Consider the following 24,554-nt stretch of genomic DNA (forward strand, 5'->3'; position numbering starts at 1 on the left):
CATTTAGGTAGTAGAAATTTCACGGTATCATAGGATTATTTCTCGATCGAATGTGTTGAACACATATACATGCCTCGATAGCGCAGTAGGCAGCGCGCGAGTCTCATAATCTCGAGGTCGTGAGTTCGAACCTCACTCGGGGCAGTACTAAGAAAACTAACTAAATTTTTTCCACTAACAGTCAATCTCTGTAAGAGCTGGTTGGTTTCTAAATGCTGCATGTAAAACAAGAAGTACCACGGTACGATAATAAAGGTTCTACCGAGATTTGAACTCAGATTGTCAGAGTCAGAGTCTGAGGTGCTAACCATTACACCATAGAACCACTGCTAACGTATGATCAAACACCATAGAATTACTTATAACAAATGAGGCTTTCTTAATTGAATGCAGCAATCAATGTTTTCTCAAGAATGTACACTTGACTATGACAAACATCTTTGGCATCGAAATTGACTTCTAGTTTAAGTTTCCCGACGAAGATGGGATTCGAACCCACGCGTGCAATGCACAATGGATTAGCAGTCCATCACCTTAACCACTCGGTCACCTCGTCTGATTACTTCCACCACGTTGAGGTCTTGAGCCCTAATGCGTTAGCGGATGATTTCAATAACATACAAATTTAACGAAAACACCGATAATGAGAACTCGCTGGAAAGAAAACTATTCAAGTAACGCCCGATAAGGGACTTGAACCCTCGACCTCAGGATTAAAAGTCCCGCGCTCTACCAACTGAGCTAACCGGGCTACGTAATACATGCCTATGTTTTTCAATACATTAACACCACGTAGTTTCTTTGATCATGCGACGACAAATTATGAAACCCACATATTTTCAAATAAGTCTTACATTACCTTGATCCAAAATCACTGTATCCATGTCTCGAAAAATGAAGAAGCCGACAAATTTTCAAAATTTTTTTATCTTGGTCGAAAATAATATGGTGGTTAATAAAGTGGTTAATGAAGTAATATGGTGGTAATAATGGTTCAAAATAACGGTCATCGTAGCAAACCAGCAAAGATTAAAACAGCGTTTGCTTCTCGGCTCACGGTCACATTGTTGTTTTCCGTCTGCTATTGTGACATTCTGGATACGCCATCTACCGGTAGAATGTCAAGTGCGCTAATGGCTTGGTTTCTGAGTCCTTCACAAGATGGCCTAACATGGCAGAACACCACCTACCTAACAGGTTTCGTTCAGGGAAAACGCACAGAGTTTAAGCCGTGTTAACAAAATAATTGGACATCAAATACTGAAAGCATAGTATTCATTTATTTATTTCACATAAACTATGGAAGTTTCTACTCTTGGTACAGATCACCAGATTTTAGTTGCGCGTGCTGACAAATTAAGTTGTTTATTCATTTAGGTAGTAGAAATTTCACGGTATCATAGGATTATTTCTCGATCGAATGTGTTGAACACATATACATGCCTCGATAGCGCAGTAGGCAGCGCGCGAGTCTCATAATCTCGAGGTCGTGAGTTCGAACCTCACTCGGGGCAGTACTAAGAAAACTAACTAAATTTTTTCCACTAACAGTCAATCTCTGTAAGAGCTGGTTGGTTTCTAAATGCTGCATGTAAAACAAGAAGTACCACGGTACGATAATAAAGGTTCTACCGAGATTTGAACTCAGATTGTCAGAGTCAGAGTCTGAAGTGCTAACCATTACACCATAGAACCACTGCTAACGTATGATCAAACACCATAGAATTACTTATAACAAATGAGGCTTTCTTAATTGAATGCAGCAATCAATGTTTTCTCAAGAATGTACACTTGACTATGACAAACATCTTTGGCATCGAAATTGACTTCTAATTTAAGTTTCCCGACGAAGATGGGATTCGAACCCACGCGTGCAATGCACAATGGATTAGCAGTCCATCACCTTAACCACTCGGTCACCTCGTCTGATTACTTCCACCACGTTGAGGTCTTGAGCCCTAATGCGTTAGCGGATGATTTCAATAACACACAAATTTAACGAAAACACCGATAATGAGAACTCGCTGGAAAGAAAACTATTCAACTTTCGCCCGATAAGGGACTTGAACCCTCGACCTTAGGATTAAAAGTCCCGCGCTCTACCAACTGAGCTAACCGGGCTACGTAATACATGCCTATGTTTTTCAATACATTAACACCACGTAGTTTCTTTGATCATGCGACGACAAATTATGAAACCCACATATTTTCAAATAAGTCTTACATTACCTTGATCCAAAATCACTGTATCCATGTCTCGAAAAATGAAGAAGCCGACAAATTTTCAAAATTTTTTTATCTTGGTCGAAAATAATATGGTGGTTAATAAAGTGGTTAATAAAGTAATATGGTGGTAATAATGGTTCAAAATAACGGTCATCGTAGCAAACCAGCAAAGATGAAAACAGCGTTTGCTTCTCGGCTCACGGTCACATTGTTGTTTTCCGTCTGCTATTGTGACATTCTGGATACGCCATCTACCGGTAGAATGTCAAGTGCGCTAATGGCTTGGTTTCTGAGTCCTTCACAAGATGGCCTAACATGGCAGAACACCACCTACCTAACAGGTTTCGTTCAGGGAAAACGCACAGAGTTTAAGCCGTGTTAACAAAATAATTGGACATCAAATACTGAAAGCATAGTATTCATTTATTTATTTCACATAAACTATGGAAGTTTCTACTCTTGGTACAGATCACCAGATTTTAGTTGCGCGTGCTGACAAATTAAGTTGTTTATTCATTTAGGTAGTAGAAATTTCACGGTATCATAGGATTATTTCTCGATCGAATGTGTTGAACACATATACATGCCTCGATAGCGCAGTAGGCAGCGCACGAGTCTCATAATCTCGAGGTCGTGAGTTCGAACCTCACTCGGGGCAGTACTAAGAAAACTAACTAAATTTTTTCCACTAATATTGCACTCCAATTCCACTTTAATTGAATGCAGCAATCAATGTTTTCTCAAGAATGTACACTTGACTATGACAAACATCTTTGGCATCGAAATTGACTTCTAATTTAAGTTTCCCGACGAAGATGGGATTCGAACCCACGCGTGCAATGCACAATGGATTAGCAGTCCATCACCTTAACCACTCGGTCACCTCGTCTGATTACTTCCACCACGTTGAGGTCTTGAGCCCTAATGCGTTAGCGGATGATTTCAATAACACACAAATTTAACGAAAACACCGATAATGAGAACTCGCTGGAAAGAAAACTATTCAAGTTTCGCCCGATAAGGGACTTGAACCCTCGACCTCAGGATTAAAAGTTCCGCGCTCTACCAACTGAGCTAACCGGGCTACGTAATACATGCCTATGTTTTTCAATACATTAACACCACGTAGTTTCTTTGATCATGCGACGACAAATTATGAAACCCACATATTTTCAAATAAGTCTTACATTACCTTGATCCAAAATCACTGTATCCATGTCTCGAAAAATGAAGAAGCCGACAAATTTTCAAAATTTTTTTATCTTGGTCGAAAATAATATGGTGGTTAATAAAGTGGTTAATAAAGTAATATGGTGGTAATAATGGTTCAAAATAACGGTCATCGTAGCAAACCAGCAAAGATGAAAACAGCGTTTGCTTCTCGGCTCACGGTCACATTGTTGTTTTCCGTCTGCTATTGTGACATTCTGGATACGCCATCTACCGGTAGAATGTCAAGTGCGCTAATGGCTTGGTTTCTGAGTCCTTCACAAGATGGCCTAACATGGCAGAACACCACCTACCTAACAGGTTTCGTTCAGGGAAAACGCACAGAGTTTAAGCCGTGTTAACAAAATAATTGGACATCAAATACTGAAAGCATAGTATTCATTTATTTATTTCACATAAACTATGGAAGTTTCTACTCTTGGTACAGATCACCAGATTTTAGTTGCGCGTGCTGACAAATTAAGTTGTTTATTCATTTAGGTAGTAGAAATTTCACGGTATCATAGGATTATTTCTCGATCGAATGTGTTGAACACATATACATGCCTCGATAGCGCAGTAGGCAGCGCGCGAGTCTCATAATCTCGAGGTCGTGAGTTCGAACCTCACTCGGGGCAGTACTAAGAAAACTAACTAAATTTTTTCCACTAACAGTCAATCTCTGTAAGAGCTGGTTGGTTTCTAAATGCTGCATGTAAAACAAGAAGTACCACGGTACGATAATAAAGGTTCTACCGAGATTTGAACTCAGATTGTCAGAGTCAGAGTCTGAAGTGCTAACCATTACACCATAGAACCACTGCTAACGTCTGATCAAACACCATAGAATTACTTATAACAAATGAGGCTTTCTTAATTGAATGCAGCAATCAATGTTTTCTCAAGAATGTACACTTGACTATGACAAACATCTTTGGCATCGAAATTGACTTCTAATTTAAGTTTCCCGACGAAGATGGGATTCGAACCCACGCGTGCAATGCACAATGGATTAGCAGTCCATCACCTTAACCACTCGGTCACCTCGTCTGATTACTTCCACCACGTTGAGGTCTTGAGCCCTAATGCGTTAGCGGATGATTTCAATAACACACAAATTTAACGAAAACACCGATAATGAGAACTCGCTGGAAAGAAAACTATTCAAGTTTCGCCCGATAAGGGACTTGAACCCTCGACCTCAGGATTAAAAGTTCCGCGCTCTACCAACTGAGCTAACCGGGCTACGTAATACATGCCTATGTTTTTCAATACATTAACACCACGTAGTTTCTTTGATCATGCGACGACAAATTATGAAACCCACATATTTTCAAATAAGTCTTACATTACCTTGATCCAAAATCACTGTATCCATGTCTCGAAAAATGAAGAAGCCGACAAATTTTCAAAATTTTTTTATCTTGGTCGAAAATAATATGGTGGTTAATAAAGTGGTTAATAAAGTAATATGGTGGTAATAATGGTTCAAAATAACGGTCATCGTAGCAAACCAGCAAAGATGAAAACAGCGTTTGCTTCTCGGCTCACGGTCACATTGTTGTTTTCCGTCTGCTATTGTGACATTCTGGATACGCCATCTACCGGTAGAATGTCAAGTGCGCTAATGGCTTGGTTTCTGAGTCCTTCACAAGATGGCCTAACATGGCAGAACACCACCTACCTAACAGGTTTCGTTCAGGGAAAACGCACAGAGTTTAAGCCGTGTTAACAAAATAATTGGACATCAAATACTGAAAGCATAGTATTCATTTATTTATTTCACATAAACTATGGAAGTTTCTACTCTTGGTACAGATCACCAGATTTTAGTTGCGCGTGCTGACAAATTAAGTTGTTTATTCATTTAGGTAGTAGAAATTTCACGGTATCATAGGATTATTTCTCGATCGAATGTGTTGAACACATATACATGCCTCGATAGCGCAGTAGGCAGCGCGCGAGTCTCATAATCTCGAGGTCGTGAGTTCGAACCTCACTCGGGGCAGTACTAAGAAAACTAACTAAATTTTTTCCACTAACAGTCAATCTCTGTAAGAGCTGGTTGGTTTCTAAATGCTGCATGTAAAACAAGAAGTACCACGGTACGATAATAAAGGTTCTACCGAGATTTGAACTCAGATTGTCAGAGTCAGAGTCTGAAGTGCTAACCATTACACCATAGAACCACTGCTAACGTCTGATCAAACACCATAGAATTACTTATAACAAATGAGGCTTTCTTAATTGAATGCAGCAATCAATGTTTTCTCAAGAATGTACACTTGACTATGACAAACATCTTTGGCATCGAAATTGACTTCTAATTTAAGTTTCCCGACGAAGATGGGATTCGAACCCACGCGTGCAATGCACAATGGATTAGCAGTCCATCACCTTAACCACTCGGTCACCTCGTCTGATTACTTCCACCACGTTGAGGTCTTGAGCCCTAATGCGTTAGCGGATGATTTCAATAACACACAAATTTAACGAAAACACCGATAATGAGAACTCGCTGGAAAGAAAACTATTCAAGTTTCGCCCGATAAGGGACTTGAACCCTCGACCTCAGGATTAAAAGTTCCCGCGCTCTACCAACTGAGCTAACCGGGCTACGTAATACATGCCTATGTTTTTCAATACATTAACACCACGTAGTTTCTTTGATCATGCGACGACAAATTATGAAACCCACATATTTTCAAATAAGTCTTACATTACCTTGATCCAAAATCACTGTATCCATGTCTCGAAAAATGAAGAAGCCGACAAATTTTCAAAATTTTTTTATCTTGGTCGAAAATAATATGGTGGTTAATAAAGTGGTTAATAAAGTAATATGGTGGTAATAATGGTTCAAAATAACGGTCATCGTAGCAAACCAGCAAAGATGAAAACAGCGTTTGCTTCTCGGCTCACGGTCACATTGTTGTTTTCCGTCTGCTATTGTGACATTCTGGATACGCCATCTACCGGTAGAATGTCAAGTGCGCTAATGGCTTGGTTTCTGAGTCCTTCACAAGATGGCCTAACATGGCAGAACACCACCTACCTAACAGGTTTCGTTCAGGGAAAACGCACAGAGTTTAAGCCGTGTTAACAAAATAATTGGACATCAAATACTGAAAGCATAGTATTCATTTATTTATTTCACATAAACTATGGAAGTTTCTACTCTTGGTACAGATCACCAGATTTTAGTTGCGCGTGCTGACAAATTAAGTTGTTTATTCATTTAGGTAGTAGAAATTTCACGGTATCATAGGATTATTTCTCGATCGAATGTGTTGAACACATATACATGCCTCGATAGCGCAGTAGGCAGCGCGCGAGTCTCATAATCTCGAGGTCGTGAGTTCGAACCTCACTCGGGGCAGTACTAAGAAAACTAACTAAATTTTTTCCACTAACAGTCAATCTCTGTAAGAGCTGGTTGGTTTCTAAATGCTGCATGTAAAACAAGAAGTACCACGGTACGATAATAAAGGTTCTACCGAGATTTGAACTCAGATTGTCAGAGTCAGAGTCTGAAGTGCTAACCATTACACCATAGAACCACTGCTAACGTCTGATCAAACACCATAGAATTACTTATAACAAATGAGGCTTTCTTAATTGAATGCAGCAATCAATGTTTTCTCAAGAATGTACACTTGACTATGACAAACATCTTTGGCATCGAAATTGACTTCTAATTTAAGTTTCCCGACGAAGATGGGATTCGAACCCACGCGTGCAATGCACAATGGATTAGCAGTCCATCACCTTAACCACTCGGTCACCTCGTCTGTTTACTTCCACCACGTTGAGGTCTTGAGCCCTAATGCGTTAGCGGATGATTTCAATAACACACAAATTTAACGAAAACACCGATAATGAGAACTCGCTGGAAAGAAAACTATTCAAGTTTCGCCCGATAAGGGACTTGAACCCTCGACCTCAGGATTAAAAGTTCCCGCGCTCTACCAACTGAGCTAACCGGGCTACGTAATACATGCCTATGTTTTTCAATACATTAACACCACGTAGTTTCTTTGATCATGCGACGACAAATTATGAAACCCACATATTTTCAAATAAGTCTTACATTACCTTGATCCAAAATCACTGTATCCATGTCTCGAAAAATGAAGAAGCCGACAAATTTTCAAAATTTTTTTATCTTGGTCGAAAATAATATGGTGGTTAATAAAGTGGTTAATAAAGTAATATGGTGGTAATAATGGTTCAAAATAACGGTCATCGTAGCAAACCAGCAAAGATGAAAACAGCGTTTGCTTCTCGGCTCACGGTCACATTGTTGTTTTCCGTCTGCTATTGTGACATTCTGGATACGCCATCTACCGGTAGAATGTCAAGTGCGCTAATGGCTTGGTTTCTGAGTCCTTCACAAGATGGCCTAACATGGCAGAACACCACCTACCTAACAGGTTTCGTTCAGGGAAAACGCACAGAGTTTAAGCCGTGTTAACAAAATAATTGGACATCAAATACTGAAAGCATAGTATTCATTTATTTATTTCACATAAACTATGGAAGTTTCTACTCTTGGTACAGATCACCAGATTTTAGTTGCGCGTGCTGACAAATTAAGTTGTTTATTCATTTAGGTAGTAGAAATTTCACGGTATCATAGGATTATTTCTCGATCGAATGTGTTGAACACATATACATGCCTCGATAGCGCAGTAGGCAGCGCGCGAGTCTCATAATCTCGAGGTCGTGAGTTCGAACCTCACTCGGGGCAGTACTAAGAAAACTAACTAAATTTTTTCCACTAACAGTCAATCTCTGTAAGAGCTGGTTGGTTTCTAAATGCTGCATGTAAAACAAGAAGTACCACGGTACGATAATAAAGGTTCTACCGAGATTTGAACTCAGATTGTCAGAGTCAGAGTCTGAAGTGCTAACCATTACACCATAGAACCACTGCTAACGTCTGATCAAACACCATAGAATTACTTATAACAAATGAGGCTTTCTTAATTGAATGCAGCAATCAATGTTTTCTCAAGAATGTACACTTGACTATGACAAACATCTTTGGCATCGAAATTGACTTCTAATTTAAGTTTCCCGACGAAGATGGGATTCGAACCCACGCGTGCAATGCACAATGGATTAGCAGTCCATCACCTTAACCACTCGGTCACCTCGTCTGATTACTTCCACCACGTTGAGGTCTTGAGCCCTAATGCGTTAGCGGATGATTTCAATAACACACAAATTTAACGAAAACACCGATAATGAGAACTCGCTGGAAAGAAAACTATTCAAGTTTCGCCCGATAAGGGACTTGAACCCTCGACCTCAGGATTAAAAGTTCCGCGCTCTACCAACTGAGCTAACCGGGCTACGTAATACATGCCTATGTTTTTCAATACATTAACACCACGTAGTTTCTTTGATCATGCGACGACAAATTATGAAACCCACATATTTTCAAATAAGTCTTACATTACCTTGATACAAAATCACTGTATCCATGTCTCGAAAAATGAAGAAGCCGACAAATTTTCAAAATTTTTTTATCTTGGTCGAAAATAATATGGTGGTTAATAAAGTGGTTAATAAAGTAATATGGTGGTAATAATGGTTCAAAATAACGGTCATCGTAGCAAACCAGCAAAGATGAAAACAGCGTTTGCTTCTCGGCTCACGGTCACATTGTTGTTTTCCGTCTGCTATTGTGACATTCTGATACGCCATCTAGAAGAAGAAGAAGAAGAAGAAGAAGAAGAAGAAGAAGAAGAAGAAGAAGAAGAAGAAGAAGAAGAAGAAGAAGAAGAAGAAGAAGAAGAAGAAGAAGAAGAAGAAGAAGAAGAAGAAGAAGAAGGAAGAAGAAGAAGAAGAAGAAGAAGAAGAAGAAGAAGAAGAAGAAGAAGAAGAAGAAGAAGAAGAAGAAGAAGAAGAAGAAGAAGAAGAAGAAGAAGAAGAAGAAGAAGAAGAAGAAGAAGAAGAAGAAGAAGAAGAAGAAGAAGAAGAAGAAGAAGAAGAAGAAGAAGAAGAAGAAGAAGAAGAAGAAGAAGAAGAAGAAGAAGAAGAAGAAGAAGAAGAAGAAGAAGAAGAAGAAGAAGAAGAAGAAGAAGAAGAAGAAGAAGAAGAAGAAGAAGAAGAAGAAGAAGAAGAAGAAGAAGAAGAAGAAGAAGAAGAAGAAGAAGAAGAAGAAGAAGAAGAAGAAGAAGAAGAAGAAGAAGAAGAAGAAGAAGAAGAAGAAGAAGAAGAAGAAGAAGAAGAAGAAGAAGAAGAAGAAGAAGAAGAAGAAGAAGAAGAAGAAGAAGAAGAAGAAGAAGAAGAAGAAGAAGAAGAAGAAGAAGAAGAAGAAGAAGAAGAAGAAGAAGAAGAAGAAGAAGAAGAAGAAGAAGAAGAAGAAGAAGAAGAAGAAGAAGAAGAAGAAGAAGAAGAAGAAGAAGAAGAAGAAGAAGAAGAAGAAGAAGAAGAAGAAGAAGAAGAAGAAGAAGAAGAAGAAGAAGAAGAAGAAGAAGAAGAAGAAGAAGAAGAAGAAGAAGAAGAAGAAGAAGAAGAAGAAGAAGAAGAAGAAGAAGAAGAAGAAGAAGAAGAAGAAGAAGAAGAAGAAGAAGAAGAAGAAGAAGAAGAAGAAGAAGAAGAAGAAGAAGAAGAAGAAGAAGAAGAAGAAGAAGAAGAAGAAGAAGAAGAAGAAGAAGAAGAAGAAGAAGAAGAAGAAGAAGAAGAAGAAGAAGAAGAAGAAGAAGAAGAAGAAGAAGAAGAAGAAGAAGAAGAAGAAGAAGAAGAAGAAGAAGAAGAAGAAGAAGAAGAAGAAGAAGAAGAAGAAGAAGAAGAAGAAGAAGAAGAAGAAGAAGAAGAAGAAGAAGAAGAAGAAGAAGAAGAAGAAGAAGAAGAAGAAGAAGAAGAAGAAGAAGAAGAAGAAGAAGAAGAAGAAGAAGAAGAAGAAGAAGAAGAAGAAGAAGAAGAAGAAGAAGAAGAAGAAGAAGAAGAAGAAGAAGAAGAAGAAGAAGAAGAAGAAGAAGAAGAAGAAGAAGAAGAAGAAGAAGAAGAAGAAGAAGAAGAAGAAGAAGAAGAAGAAGAAGAAGAAGAAGAAGAAGAAGAAGAAGAAGAAGAAGAAGAAGAAGAAGAAGAAGAAGAAGAAGAAGAAGAAGAAGAAGAAGAAGAAGAAGAAGAAGAAGAAGAAGAAGAAGAAGAAGAAGAAGAAGAAGAAGAAGAAGAAGAAGAAGAAGAAGAAGAAGAAGAAGAAGAAGAAGAAGAAGAAGAAGAAGAAGAAGAAGAAGAAGAAGAAGAAGAAGAAGAAGAAGAAGAAGAAGAAGAAGAAGAAGAAGAAGAAGAAGAAGAAGAAGAAGAAGAAGAAGAAGAAGAAGAAGAAGAAGAAGAAGAAGAAGAAGAAGAAGAAGAAGAAGAAGAAGAAGAAGAAGAAGAAGAAGAAGAAGAAGAAGAAGAAGAAGAAGAAGAAGAAGAAGAAGAAGAAGAAGAAGAAGAAGAAGAAGAAGAAGAAGAAGAAGAAGAAGAAGAAGAAGAAGAAGAAGAAGAAGAGAAGAAGAAGAAGAAGAAGAAGAAGAAGAAGAAGAAGAAGAAGAAGAAGAAGAAGAAGAAGAAGAAGAAGAAGAAGAAGAAGAAGAAGAAGAAGAAGAAGAAGAAGAAGAAGAAGAAGAAGAAGAAGAAGAAGAAGAAGAAGAAGAAGAAGAAGAAGAAGAAGAAGAAGAAGAAGAAGAAGAAGAAGAAGAAGAAGAAGAAGAAGAAGAAGAAGAAGAAGAAGAAGAAGAAGAAGAAGAAGAAGAAGAAGAAGAAGAAGAAGAAGAAGAAGAAGAAGAAGAAGAAGAAGAAGAAGAAGAAGAAGAAGAAGAAGAAGAAGAAGAAGAAGAAGAAGAAGAAGAAGAAGAAGAAGAAGAAGAAGAAGAAGAAGAAGAAGAAGAAGAAGAAGAAGAAGAAGAAGAAGAAGAAGAAGAAGAAGAAGAAGAAGAAGAAGAAGAAGAAGAAGAAGAAGAAGAAGAAGAAGAAGAAGAAGAAGAAGAAGAAGAAGAAGAAGAAGAAGAAGAAGAAGAAGAAGAAGAAGAAGAAGAAGAAGAAGAAGAAGAAGAAGAAGAAGAAGAAGAAGGAGTATAAGAAGAAGAAGAGTGAGAAGAGTACTTCCATTTCTTTTTACCCTAAATTACCCTAAATTTCTCCAACGATGAATTGTAAACGAATATTTCCCAAATGAGCATTGGATTCGTCTCCAGTGATACGAATAAAATGTAAATTATTTGATTCGATAAAACCTAAAATATTTGTTAGTTTGGAACTTACCAGCCGCGACGCCATCTCTGGAGCAGAACGAGTGTAGCTCAATTTCTTCCGTGAGAAGAGTACTTCCATTTCTACTCCTGGTAAACTTGATGGTGGTAACGAAGGGAAAAATATTTAAAAACATCAGCGCCATCTGACGTCTGGAAGAAGCCGTCTGTTTCCGGTTTTATTTACTAAACATTTGTATCCTGTCACTGACAGTAGCAGCATAAACTAGATAAAATGGTGCCCAATTGTTGTTTCTGGGATTACCAAAAGGGTTGGAGAATGAACACATTACGTTTCTCTCAGTCGTAAAGAAGCACAAAGTTTCCGTTTCCAATTAATTCAGATGCCTTTGTGGCGCAATTGGCTAGCGCGTTCGGCTGTTAACCGGAAGGCTGGTGGTTCGATCCCACCCAGGGGCGTAGCATAGGAGTTTTTACATATTCTTTTTATCCTTAGAGACTCCTTATGATAGGTTAAGAATCATCTGTATCTTTTCCGTATACATCGTTGCCTAGTCATCAGTGGTGTACAACCATGATAACTCTACAGTTAAACAGATTATGGTTATCTTTATTAGTTATGCTACTTTGCACTCCTTTCATTGATGATGAGTAAACTTGGGACGCGTAAAATAGCAAATTAAAGGAATTTTGAATCGTCAAAACAACAAAACTACTTAAAAACAACATGTGTACTTCATTTTCGGGAGTCTTCTTGGTGGTAATCAGCTAATTAAAAGTCCCTTGTGCGGGACCATATGGAAAATTCACCTGACTCCCACTTGGCGTGCCCTTTGGTTACTACTCAGACACGCAGACTGCAGTGAAATTGGTAAACTTCGAAAACCGACTGTTCTCACCCAGGATCGAACTGAGGACATTCAGCGTGTGAGGCCGACGTGATAACCGCTACACTATGAGAACACGAAATTTACAATAGGATTCTTTTTATAAAAGGGGTTTTACAAACCGAATCTAAGTTAACAATATAAATAACCACATCAGAACTGTATGCAAAGGATGTCTTGTTCCCACCCAGGATCGAACTGAGGACCTTCAGCGTGTTAGGCCGACGTGATAACCACTACACTATGGGAACTGAATTACACGCATTGATTGAAACCAAGTTTCGATTAAGACCACATGGAATTGAACGCCCAACGTGGGGCTCGAACCCACGACCCTGAGATTAAGAGTCTCATGCTCTACCGACTGAGCTAGCCAGGCACATGTTAATGGTTAACGCAAACAGAAACGATCCCAACAATCCATTGAGTATTTCTTCTGTCAAAGGAATGGTGGAGTCCTAAAGAAAAATAACAACTTAAATAAATTTTTTTTTTGTGTGATTCATACGTTTGATTTCCAGCAAGACATGAAACAGCTGCCTCCACATATGGAAAGGAGGTGGGTTAGACCATGATGTATATCGGGAGTAGTAACGGCTGCAGAATCAGCTGAGCTACGCGTGTTAAGCTCCAGAGATGGCGTTTGCGGCTGGTTAATTGGAATTTCTGAAGAGAGGGAATGAGAGAAAGAAAGCAAAGATTCAAGGGTTAAGGTAATGAAAGTAAACGTTTCCGAACTAGCCCTTCCTTTTATCACACGTGTCCATAAGGTAGATCACGTGATACAAACTTTTACCCTAAATTTCTCCAACGATGAATTGTAAACGAATATTTCCCAAATGAGCATTGGATTCGTCTCAGTGATACGAATAAAATGTAAATTATTTGATTCGATAAAACCTAAAATATTTGTTAGTTTGGAACTTACCAGCCGCGACGCCATCTCTGGAGCAGAACGAGTGTAGCTCAATTTCTTCCGTGAGAAGAGTACTTCCATTTCTACTCCTGGTAAACTTGATGGTGGTAACGAAGGGAAAAAATATTTAAAAACATCAGCGCCATCTGACGTCTGGAAGAAGCCGTCTGTTTCCGGTTTTATTTACTAAACATTTGTATCCTGTCACTGACAGTAGCAGCATAAACTAGATAAATGGTGCCCAATTGTTGTTTCTGGGATTACCAAAAGGGTTGGAGAATGAACACATTACGTTTCTCTCAGTCGTAAAGAAGCACAAAGTTTCCGTTTCCCAATTAATTCAGATGCCTTTGTGGCGCAATTGGCTAGCGCGTTCGGCTGTTAACCGGAAGGCTGGTGGTTCGATCCCACCCAGGGGCGTAGCATAGGAGTTTTTACATATTCTTTTTATCCTTAGAGACTCCTTATGATAGGTTAAGAATCATCTGTATCTTTTCCGTATACATCGTTGCCTAGTCATCAGTGGTGTACAACCATGATAACTCTACAGTTAAACAGATTATGGTTATCTTTATTAGTTATGCTACTTTGCACTCCTTTCATTGATGATGAGTAAACTTGGGACGCGTAAAATAGCAAATTAAAGGAATTTTGAATCGTCAAAACAACAAAACTACTCTAAAAACAACATGTGTACTTCATTTTCGGGAGTCTTCTGGTGGTAATCAGCTAGTTAAAAGCCTTGTGCGGGACCATATGGAAAATTCACCCGACTCCCCACTTGGCGTGCCCTTTGGTTACTACTCAGACACGCAGACTGCAGTGAAATTGGTAAACTTCGAAAACCGACTGTTCTCACCCAGGATCGAACTGAGGACATTCAGCGTGTGAGGCCGACGTGATAACCGCTACACTATGAGAACACGAAATTTACAATAGGATTCTTTTTATAAAAGGGTTTTACAACCGAATCTAAGTTAACAATATAAATAACCACATCAGAACTGTATGCAAAGGATGTCTTGTTCCCACCCAGGATCGAACTGAGGACCTTCAGCGTGTTAGGCCGACGTGATAACCACTACACTATGGGAACTGAATTACACGCATTGATTGAAACCAAGTTTCGATTAAGACCACATGGAATTGAACGCCCAACGGGGGCTTCGAACCCACGACCCTGAGATTAAGAGTCTCATGCTCTACCGACTGAGCTAGCCAGGCACATGTTAATGGTTAACGCAAACAGAAACGATCCCAACAATCCATTGAGTATTTCTTCTGTCAAAGGAATGGTGGAGTCCTAAAGAAAAATAACAACTTAAATAAATTTTTTTTGTGTGTGATTCATACGTTTGATTTCCAGCAAGACATGAAACAGCTGCCTCCACATATGGAAAGGAGGTGGGTTAGACCATGATGTATATCGGGAGTAGTAACGGCTGCAGAATCAGCTGAGCTACGCGTGTTAAGCTCCAGAGATGGCGTTTGCGGCTGGTTAATTGGAATTTCTGAAGAGAGGGAATGAGAGAAAGAAAGCAAAGATTCAAGGGTTAAGGTAATGAAAGTAAACGTTTCCGAACTAGCCCTTCCTTCTTATCACACGTGTCCATAAGGTAGATCACGTGATACAAACTTTTACCCTAAATTTCTCCAACGATGAATTGTAAACGAATATTTCCCAAATGAGCATTGGATCCGTCTCCAGTGATACGAATAAAATGTAAATTATTTGATTCGATAAAACCTAAAATATTTGTTAGTTTGGAACTTACCAGCCGCGACGCCATCTCTGGAGCAGAACGAGTGTAGCTCAATTTCTTCCGTGAGAAGAGTACTTCCATTTCTACTCCTGGTAAACTTGATGGTGGTAACGAAGGGAAAAAATATTTAAAAACATCAGCGCCATCTGACGTCTGGAAGAAGCCGTCTGTTTCCGGTTTTATTTACTAAACATTTGTATCCTGTCACTGACAGTAGCAGCATAAACTAGATAAATGGTGCCCAATTGTTGTTTCTGGGATTACCAAAAGGGTTGAGAATGAACACATTACGTTTCTCTCAGTCGTAAAGAAGCACAAAGTTTCCGTTTCCCAATTAATTCAGATGCCTTTGTGGCGCAATTGGCTAGCGCGTTCGGCTGTTAACCGGAAGGCTGGTGGTTCGATCCCCACCCAGGGGCGTAGCATAGGAGTTTTTACATATTCTTTTTTATCCTTAGAGACTCCTTATGATAGGTTAAGAATCATCTGTATCTTTCCGTATACATCGTTGCCTAGTCATCAGTGGTGTACAACCATGATAACTCTACAGTTAAACAGATTATGGTTATCTTTATTAGTTATGCTACTTTGCACTCCTTTCATTGATGATGAGTAAACTTGGGACGCGTAAAATAGCAAATTAAAGGAATTTTGAATCGTCAAAACAACAAAACTACTCTAAAAACAACATGTGTACTTCATTTTCGGGAGTCTTCTGGTGGTAATCAGCTGTTAAAAGCCTTGTGCGGGACCATATGGAAAATTCACCCGACTCCCACTTGGCGTGCCCTTTGGTTACTACTCAGACACGCAGACTGCAGTGAAATTGGTAAACTTCGGAAACCGACTGTTCTCACCCAGGATCGAACTGAGGACATTCAGCGTGTGAGGCCGACGTGATAACCGCTACACTATGAGAACACGAAATTTACAATAGGATTCTTTTTATAAAAGGGTTTTACAACCGAATCTAAGTTAACAATATAAATAACCACATCAGAACTGTATGCAAAGGATGTCTTGTTCCCACCCAGGATCGAACTGAGGACCTTCAGCGTGTTAGGCCGACGTGATAACCACTACACTATGGGAACTGAATTACACGCATTGATTGAAACCAAGTTTCGATTAAGACCACATGGAATTGAACGCCCAACGTGGGGCCTCGAACCCACGACCCTGAGATTAAGAGTCTCATGCTCTACCGACTGAGCTAGCCAGGCACATGTTAATGGTTAACGCAAACAGAAACGATCCCAACAATCCATTGAGTATTTCTTCTGTCAAAGGAATGGTGGAGTCCTAAAGAAAAATAACAACTTAAATAAATTTTTTTGTGTGTGATTCATACGTTTGATTTCCAGCAAGACATGAAACAGCTGCCTCCACATATGGAAAGGAGGTGGGTTAGACCATGATGTATATCGGGAGTAGTAACGGCTGCAGAATCAGCTGAGCTACGCGTGTTAAGCTCCAGAGATGGCGTTTGCGGCTGGTTAATTGGAATTTCTGAAGAGAGGGAATGAGAGAAAGAAAGCAAAGATTCAAGGGTTAAGGTAATGAAAGTAAACGTTTCCGAACTAGCCCTTCCTTCTTTATCACACGTGTCCATAAGGTAGATCACGTGATACAAACTTTTACCCTAAATTTCTCCAACGATGAATTGTAAACGAATATTTCCCAAATGAGCATTGATTCGTCCCAGTGATACGAATAAAATGTAAATTATTTGATTCGATAAAACCTAAAATATTTGTTAGTTTGGAACTTACCAGCCGCGACGCCATCTCTGGAGCAGAACGAGGTAGCTCAATTTCTTCCGTGAGAAGAGTACTTCCATTTCTACTCCTGGTAAACTTGATGGTGGTAACGAAGGGAAAAATATTTAAAAACATCAGCGCCATCTGACGTCTGGAAGAAGCCGTCTGTTTCCGGTTTTATTTACTAAACATTTGTATCCTGTCACTGACAGTAGCAGCATAAACTAGATAAATGGTGCCCAATTGTTGTTTCTGGGATTACCAAAAGGGTTGAGAATGAACACATTACGTTTCTCTCAGTCGTAAAGAAGCACAAAGTTTCCGTTTCCCCAATTAATTCAGATGCCTTTGTGGCGCAATTGGCTAGCGCGTTCGGCTGTTAACCGGAAGGCTGGTGGTTCGATCTCACCCAGGGGCGTAGCATAGGAGTTTTTACATATTCTTTTTATCCTTAGAGACTCCTTATGATAGGTTAAGAATCATCTGTATCTCTTTCCGTATACATCGTTGCCTAGTCATCAGTGGTGTACAACCATGATAACTCTACAGTTAAACAGATTATGGTTATCTTTATTAGTTATGCTACTTTGCACTCCTTTCATTGATGATGAGTAAACTTGGGACGCGTAAAATAGCAAATTAAAGGAATTTTGAATCGTCAAAACAACAAAACTACTCTAAAAACAACATGTGTACTTCATTTTCGGGAGTCTTCTGGTGGTAATCAGCTAGTTAAAAGCCTTGTGCGGGACCATATGGAAAATTCACCTGACTCCCACTTGGCGTGCCCTTTGGTTACTACTCAGACACGCAGACTGCAGTGAAATTGGTAAACTTCGAAAACCGACTGTTCTCACCCAGGATCGAACTGAGGACATTCAGCGTGTGAGGCCGACGTGATAACCGCTACACTATGAGAACACGAAATTTACAATAGGATTCTTTTTATAAAAGGGTTTTACAACCGAATCTAAGTTAACAATATAAATAACCACATCAGAACTGTATGCAAAGGATGTCTTGTTCCCACCCAGGATCGAACTGAGGACCTTCAGCGTGTTAGGCCGACGTGATAACCACTACACTATGGGAACTGAATTACACGCATTGATTGAAACCAAGTTTCGATTAAGACCACATGGAATTGAACGCCCAACGTGGGCTCGAACCCACGACCCTGAGATTAAGAGTCTCATGCTCTACCGACTGAGCTAGCCAGGCACATGTTAATGGTTAACGCAAACAGAAACGATCCCAACAATCCATTGAGTATTTCTTCTGTCAAAGGAATGGTGGAGTCCTAAAGAAAAATAACAACTTAAATAAATTTTTTTTGTGTGTGATTCATACGTTTGATTTCCAGCAAGACATGAAACAGCTGCCTCCACATATGGAAAGGAGGTGGGTTAGACCATGATGTATATCGGGAGTAGTAACGGCTGCAGAATCAGCTGAGCTACGCGTGTTAAGCCCAGAGATGGCGTTTGCGGCTGGTTAATTGGAATTTCTGAAGAGAGGGAATGAGAGAAAGAAAGCAAAGATTCAAGGGTTAAGGTAATGAAAGTAAACGTTTCCGAACTAGCCCTTCCTTCTTTATCACACGTGTCCATAAGGTAGATCACGTGATACAAACTTTTACCCTAAATTTCTCCAACGATGAATTGTAAACGAATATTTCCCAAATGAGCATTGATTCGTCTCAGTGATACGAATAAAATGTAAATTATTTGATTCGATAAAACCTAAAATATTTGTTAGTTTGGAACTTACCAGCCGCGACGCCATCTCTGGAGCAGAACGAGTGTAGCTCAATTTCTTCCGTGAGAAGAGTACTTCCATTTCTACTCCTGGTAAACTTGATGGTGGTAACGAAGGGAAAAAATATTTAAAAACATCAGCGCCATCTGACGTCTGGAAGAAGCCGTCTGTTTCCGGTTTTATTTACTAAACATTTGTATCCTGTCACTGACAGTAGCAGCATAAACTAGATAAATGGTGCCCAATTGTTGTTTCTGGGATTACCAAAAGGGTTGGAGAATGAACACATTACGTTTCTCTCAGTCGTAAAGAAGCACAAAGTTTCCGTTTCCCAATTAATTCAGATGCCTTTGTGGCGCAATTGGCTAGCGCGTTCGGCTGTTAACCGGAAGGCTGGTGGTTCGATCCCACCCAGGGGCGTAGCATAGGAGTTTTTACATATTCTTTTTTATCCTTAGAGACTCCTTATGATAGGTTAAGAATCATCTGTATCTTTCCGTATACATCGTTGCCTAGTCATCAGTGGTGTACAACCATGATAACTCTACAGTTAAACAGATTATGGTTATCTTTATTAGTTATGCTACTTTGCACTCCTTTCATTGATGATGAGTAAACTTGGGACGCGTAAAATAGCAAATTAAAGGAATTTTGAATCGTCAAAACAACAAAACTACTCTAAAACAACATGTGTACTTCATTTTCGGGAGTCTTCTGGTGGTAATCAGCTAGTTAAAAGCCTTGTGCGGGACCATATGGAAAATTCACCTGACTCCCACTTGGCGTGCCCTTTGGTTACTACTCAGACACGCAGACTGCAGTGAAATTGGTAAACTTCGAAAACCGACTGTTCTCACCCAGGATCGAACTGAGGACATTCAGCGTGTGAGGCCGACGTGATAACCGCTACACTATGAGAACACGAAATTTACAATAGGATTCTTTTTTATAAAAGGGTTTTACAACCGAATCTAAGTTAACAATATAAATAACCACATCAGAACTGTATGCAAAGGATGTCTTGTTCCCACCCAGGATCGAACTGAGGACCTTCAGCGTGTTAGGCCGACGTGATAACCACTACACTATGGGAACTGAATTACACGCATTGATTGAAACCAAGTTTCGATTAAGACCACATGGAATTGAACGCCCAACGTGGGCCTGAACCCACGACCCTGAGATTAAGAGTCTCATGCTCTACCGACTGAGCTAGCCAGGCACATGTTAATGGTTAACGCAAACAGAAACGATCCCAACAATCCATTGAGTATTTCTTCTGTCAAAGGAATGGTGGAGTCCTAAAGAAAAATAACAACTTAAATAAATTTTTTTGTGTGTGATTCATACGTTTGATTTCCAGCAAGACATGAAACAGCTGCCTCCACATATGGAAAGGAGGTGGGTTAGACCATGATGTATATCGGGAGTAGTAACGGCTGCAGAATCAGTTGAGCTACGCGTGTTAAGCTCCAGAGATGGCGTTTGCGGCTGGTTAATTGGAATTTCTGAAGAGAGGGAATGAGAGAAAGAAAGCAAAGATTCAAGGGTTAAGGTAATGAAAGTAAACGTTTCCGAACCAGCCCTCTCCTTCTTTATCACACGTGTCCATAAGGTAGATCACGTGATACAAACTTTTACCCTAAATTTCTCCAACGATGAATTGTAAACGAATATTTCCCAAATGAGCATTGGATTCGTTCTCAGTGATACGAATAAAATGTAAATTATTTGATTCGATAAAACCTAAAATATTTGTTAGTTTGGAACTTACCAGCCGCGACGCCATCTCTGGAGCAGAACGAGTGTAGCTCAATTTCTTCCGTGAGAAGAGTACTTCCATTTCTACTCCTGGTAAACTTGATGGTGGTAACGAAGGGAAAATATTTAAAAACATCAGCGCCATCTGACGTCTGGAAGAAGCCGTCTGTTTCCGGTTTTATTTACTAAACATTTGTATCCTGTCACTGACAGTAGCAGCATAAACTAGATAAATGGTGCCCAATTGTTGTTTCTGGGATTACCAAAAGGGTTGGAGAATGAACACATTACGTTTCTCTCAGTCGTAAAGAAGCACAAAGTTTCCGTTTCCAATTAATTCAGATGCCTTTGTGGCGCAATTGGCTAGCGCGTTCGGGTGTTAACCGGAAGGCTGGTGGTCTGATCCCACCCAGGGGCGTAGCATAGGAGTTTTTACATATTCTTTTTTATCCTTAGAGACTCCTTATGATAGGTTAAGAATCATCTGTATCTTTTCCGTATACATCGTTGCCTAGTCATCAGTGGTGTACAACCATGATAACTCTACAGTTAAACAGATTATGGTTATCTTTATTAGTTATGCTACTTTGCACTCCTTTCATTGATGATGAGTAAACTTGGGACGCGTAAAATAGCAAATTAAAGGAATTTTGAATCGTCAAAACAACAAAACTACTCTAAAAAACAACATGTGTACTTCATTTTCGGGAGTCTTCTGCGGTAATCAGCCAGTTAAAAGTCTTGTGCGGGACCATATGGAAAATTCAATCCGACTCCCCACTTGGCGTGCCCTTTGGTTACTACTCAGACACGCAGATTGCAGTGAAATTGATAAACTTCAAAACCGACTGTTCTCACCCAGGATCGAACTGAGGACCTTCAGCGTGTGAGGCCGACGTGATAACCGCTACACTATGAGAACACGAATTTTACAATAGGATCCTTTTTATAAAAGGGTTTTACAACCGAATCTAAGTTAACAATATAAATAACCACATCAGAACTGTATGCAAAGGATGTCTTGTTCCCACCCAGGATCGAACTGAGGACCTTCAGCGTGTTAGGCCGACGTGATAACCACTACACTATGGGAACTGAATTACACGCATTGATTGAAACCAAGTTTCGATTAAGACCACATGGAATTGAACGCCCAACGTGGGGCTCGAACCCACGACCCTGAGATTAAGAGTCTCATGCTCTACCGACTGAGCTTAGCCAGGCACATGTTAATGGTTAACGCAAACAGAAACGATCCCAACAATCCATTGAGTATTTCTTCTGTCAAAGGAATGGTGGAGTCCTAAAGAAAAAATAACAACTTAAATAAATTTTTTTGTGTGTGATTCATACGTTTGATTTCCAGCAAGACATGAAACAGCTGCCTCCACATATGGAAAGGAGGTGGGTTAGACCATGATGTATATCGAGAGTAGTAACGGCTGCAGAATCAGTTGAGCTACGCGTGTTAAGCTCCAGAGATGGCGTTTATGGCTGGTTAATTGGAATTTCTGGAAGAGAGGGAATGAGAGAAAGAAAGCAAAGATTCAAGGTGGTTAAGGTAATGAAAGTAAACGTTTCCGAACTAGCCCTTCCTTCTTTATCACACGTGTCCATAAGGTAGATCACGTGGATACAAACTTTTACCCTAAATTTCTCCAACGATGAATTGTAAACGAATATTTCCCAAATGAGCATTGATTTGTCTTCAGTGATACGAATAAAATGTAAATTATTTGATTCGATAAACCTAAAATATTTGTTAGTTTGGAATTTACCAGCCGTGACGCCATCTTCTGGAGCAGAACGAGTGTAGCTCAATTTCTTCCGTGAGAAGAGTACTTCCATTTCTACCCTGGTAAACTTGATGGTGGTAACGAAGGGAAAAAATATTTAAAAAACATCAGGCGCCATCTGACGTCTGGAAGAAGCCGTCTGTTTCCGGATTTATTTACTAAACATTTGTATCCTGTCACTGACAGTAGCAGCATAAACTAGATAAATGGTGCCCAATTGTTGTTTCTGGGATTACCAAAAGGGTTGGAGAATGAACACATTACGTTTCTCTCAGTCTTTAAAGAAGCACAAAGTTTCCGTTTCCCCAATTAATTCAGATGCATTTGTGGCGCAATTGGCTAGCGCGTTCGGGTGTTAACCGGAAGGCTGGTGGTTCGATCCCACCCAGGGGCGTGAGCATAGGAGTTTTTGCATATTCTTTTTATCCTTAGAGACTCCTTATGATAGGTTAAGAATCATCTGTATCTTTCCGTATACATCGTTGCCTAGTCATCAGTGGTGTACAACCATGATAACTCTACAGTTAAACAGATTATGGTTATCTTTATTAGTTATGCTACTTTGCACCTCCTTTTCATTGATGATGAGTAAAAACTTGGGACGCGTAAAATAGCAAATTAAAGGAATTTTGAATCGTCAAAACAACAAAACTACTTTAAAACAACATGTGTACTTCATTTCGGGAGTCTTCTGGTAATCAGCTAGTTAAAAGCCTCTGTGCGGACCATATGGAAAATTCACCCGACTCCCCCACTTGGCGTGCCCTTTGGTTACTACCAGACACGCAGATTGCAAGTGAAATTGATAAACTTCAGAAACCGACTGTTCTCACCTCCAGGATCGAACTGAGGACCTTCAGCGTGTGAGGCCGACGTGATAACCGCCACACTATGAGAACACGAATTTTACAATAGGATCCTTTTTATAAAAGGGTTTTACAACCGAATCTAAGTTAACAATATAAATAACCACATCAGAACTGTATGCAAAGGATGTCTTGTTCCCACCCAGAATCGAACTGGGAGGACCTTCAGCGTGTTAGGCCGAAGTGATAACCACTACACTATGGGAAACTGAATTACACGCATTGATTGAAACCAAGTCTTCGATTAAGACCACATGGAATTGAACGCCCAACGTGGGCTCATATACCCACGACCCTGAGATTAGAGAGTCTCATGCTCTACACTGACAGCTTGAGCTAGCCAGGCACATGTTAATGGTTAACGCAAAACAGAAACGATCCCCAACAATCCATTGAGTATCTCTTCTGTCAAAGGAACGGTGGAGCCCTAAAGAAAAATAACAACTTAAATAAATTTTTTTTTTGTGTGATTCATACGTTTGATTTCCAGCAAGACATGAAACAGCTGCCTCTACATATGGAAAGGAGGTGGGTTAGACCATGATGTATATCGGGGAGTAGTAAGCGGCTGCAGAATCAGCTGAGCTTGCTGTGTTAAGCTCCACAGATGGCGTTTGCGGCTGGTTATTCTGGAATTTCGAGAGAGGGGAATGAGAGAAAGCAAGCAAAGATTCAAGGGTTAAGGTAATGAAAGTAAACGTTTCCTCGAACTCAGCCCTTCCTCTTTATCACACGTGTTCATAAAGGTAGATCCTGTGATACAAACTTTTACCCTAAATTTCTCCAACGATGAATGTGTAAACGAATATTTCCCAAATGAGCATTGGATTCGTCTCGGTGATACGAATAAAATGTAAATTATTTGATTCGATAAAACCTAAAATATTTGTTAGTTTTGGAACTTACCAGTCGCGACGCCATCTCTGGAGCAGAACGAGGTGTAGCTCAATTTCTTCCGTGAGAAGAGTACTTCCATTTCTACCCTGGTAAACTTGATGGTGGTAACGAAGGGAAAAATATTTAAAAACATCAGCGCCATCTGACGTCTGGAAGAAGCCGCGTTTCCGGTTTTATTTAGCTGAAACATTTGTATCCTGTCACTGACAGTAGCAGCATAGAACTAGATAAATCGGTGCCCAATTGTTGTTTCGGGATTACCAAAAGGGTTGAGAATGAACATATATTACGTTTCTCTCAGTCGTAAAGAAGCACAAAGTCTCCGTTTCCCAATTAATTCAGATGCCTTTTGTGGCGCAATTGGCTGAGCGCGTTCGGCTGTTATACCGGAAGGCTGGTGGTTCTGATCTCACCCAGGGGCGTAGCATAGGAGTTTTTACATATTCTTTTTTATCCTTAGAGACTCCTTATGATAGGTTAAGAATCATCTGTATCTTTTCCGTAT

General features: G+C 39.8%; 15 non-coding genes across 15 annotated transcripts; all 15 read right to left on the minus strand.

The window, feature by feature from the left end:
- Window positions 1-474: 474 nt before the first annotated feature.
- On the minus strand, window positions 475-556 carry Trnas-gcu. The gene has a single exon. It is a non-coding gene; the product is annotated as a tRNA-Ser (tRNA).
- A 1,067-nt stretch (window positions 557-1,623) lies between these two features.
- Trnaq-cug lies at window positions 1,624-1,695 on the minus strand. Its single transcript has one exon. It is a non-coding gene; the product is annotated as a tRNA-Gln (tRNA).
- A 2,487-nt stretch (window positions 1,696-4,182) lies between these two features.
- Window positions 4,183-4,254, minus strand: Trnaq-cug. Its single transcript has one exon. It is a non-coding gene; the product is annotated as a tRNA-Gln (tRNA).
- Window positions 4,255-5,552: 1,298 nt separating this feature from the next.
- On the minus strand, window positions 5,553-5,624 carry Trnaq-cug. Its single transcript has one exon. It is a non-coding gene; the product is annotated as a tRNA-Gln (tRNA).
- Window positions 5,625-6,923: 1,299 nt separating this feature from the next.
- Window positions 6,924-6,995, minus strand: Trnaq-cug. The gene has a single exon. It is a non-coding gene; the product is annotated as a tRNA-Gln (tRNA).
- Window positions 6,996-8,294: 1,299 nt separating this feature from the next.
- Window positions 8,295-8,366, minus strand: Trnaq-cug. The gene has a single exon. It is a non-coding gene; the product is annotated as a tRNA-Gln (tRNA).
- A 4,169-nt stretch (window positions 8,367-12,535) lies between these two features.
- On the minus strand, window positions 12,536-12,608 carry Trnav-cac. Its single transcript has one exon. It is a non-coding gene; the product is annotated as a tRNA-Val (tRNA).
- A 102-nt stretch (window positions 12,609-12,710) lies between these two features.
- Trnav-aac lies at window positions 12,711-12,783 on the minus strand. The gene has a single exon. It is a non-coding gene; the product is annotated as a tRNA-Val (tRNA).
- A 55-nt stretch (window positions 12,784-12,838) lies between these two features.
- Window positions 12,839-12,911, minus strand: Trnak-cuu. Its single transcript has one exon. It is a non-coding gene; the product is annotated as a tRNA-Lys (tRNA).
- Window positions 12,912-14,298: 1,387 nt separating this feature from the next.
- On the minus strand, window positions 14,299-14,371 carry Trnav-cac. Its single transcript has one exon. It is a non-coding gene; the product is annotated as a tRNA-Val (tRNA).
- Window positions 14,372-14,471: 100 nt separating this feature from the next.
- Trnav-aac lies at window positions 14,472-14,544 on the minus strand. Its single transcript has one exon. It is a non-coding gene; the product is annotated as a tRNA-Val (tRNA).
- A 1,515-nt stretch (window positions 14,545-16,059) lies between these two features.
- Trnav-cac lies at window positions 16,060-16,132 on the minus strand. The gene has a single exon. It is a non-coding gene; the product is annotated as a tRNA-Val (tRNA).
- Window positions 16,133-16,232: 100 nt separating this feature from the next.
- Window positions 16,233-16,305, minus strand: Trnav-aac. Its single transcript has one exon. It is a non-coding gene; the product is annotated as a tRNA-Val (tRNA).
- Window positions 16,306-17,992: 1,687 nt separating this feature from the next.
- Window positions 17,993-18,065, minus strand: Trnav-aac. Its single transcript has one exon. It is a non-coding gene; the product is annotated as a tRNA-Val (tRNA).
- Window positions 18,066-21,339: 3,274 nt separating this feature from the next.
- Window positions 21,340-21,412, minus strand: Trnav-cac. The gene has a single exon. It is a non-coding gene; the product is annotated as a tRNA-Val (tRNA).
- Between the last annotated feature and the right edge of the window lie 3,142 nt (window positions 21,413-24,554).

This window comes from Daphnia magna, unplaced genomic scaffold, assembly GCF_020631705.1.
Source record: "Daphnia magna isolate NIES unplaced genomic scaffold, ASM2063170v1.1 Dm_contigs239, whole genome shotgun sequence".
Classification (NCBI taxonomy): Eukaryota; Metazoa; Arthropoda; class Branchiopoda; order Diplostraca; family Daphniidae; genus Daphnia; species Daphnia magna.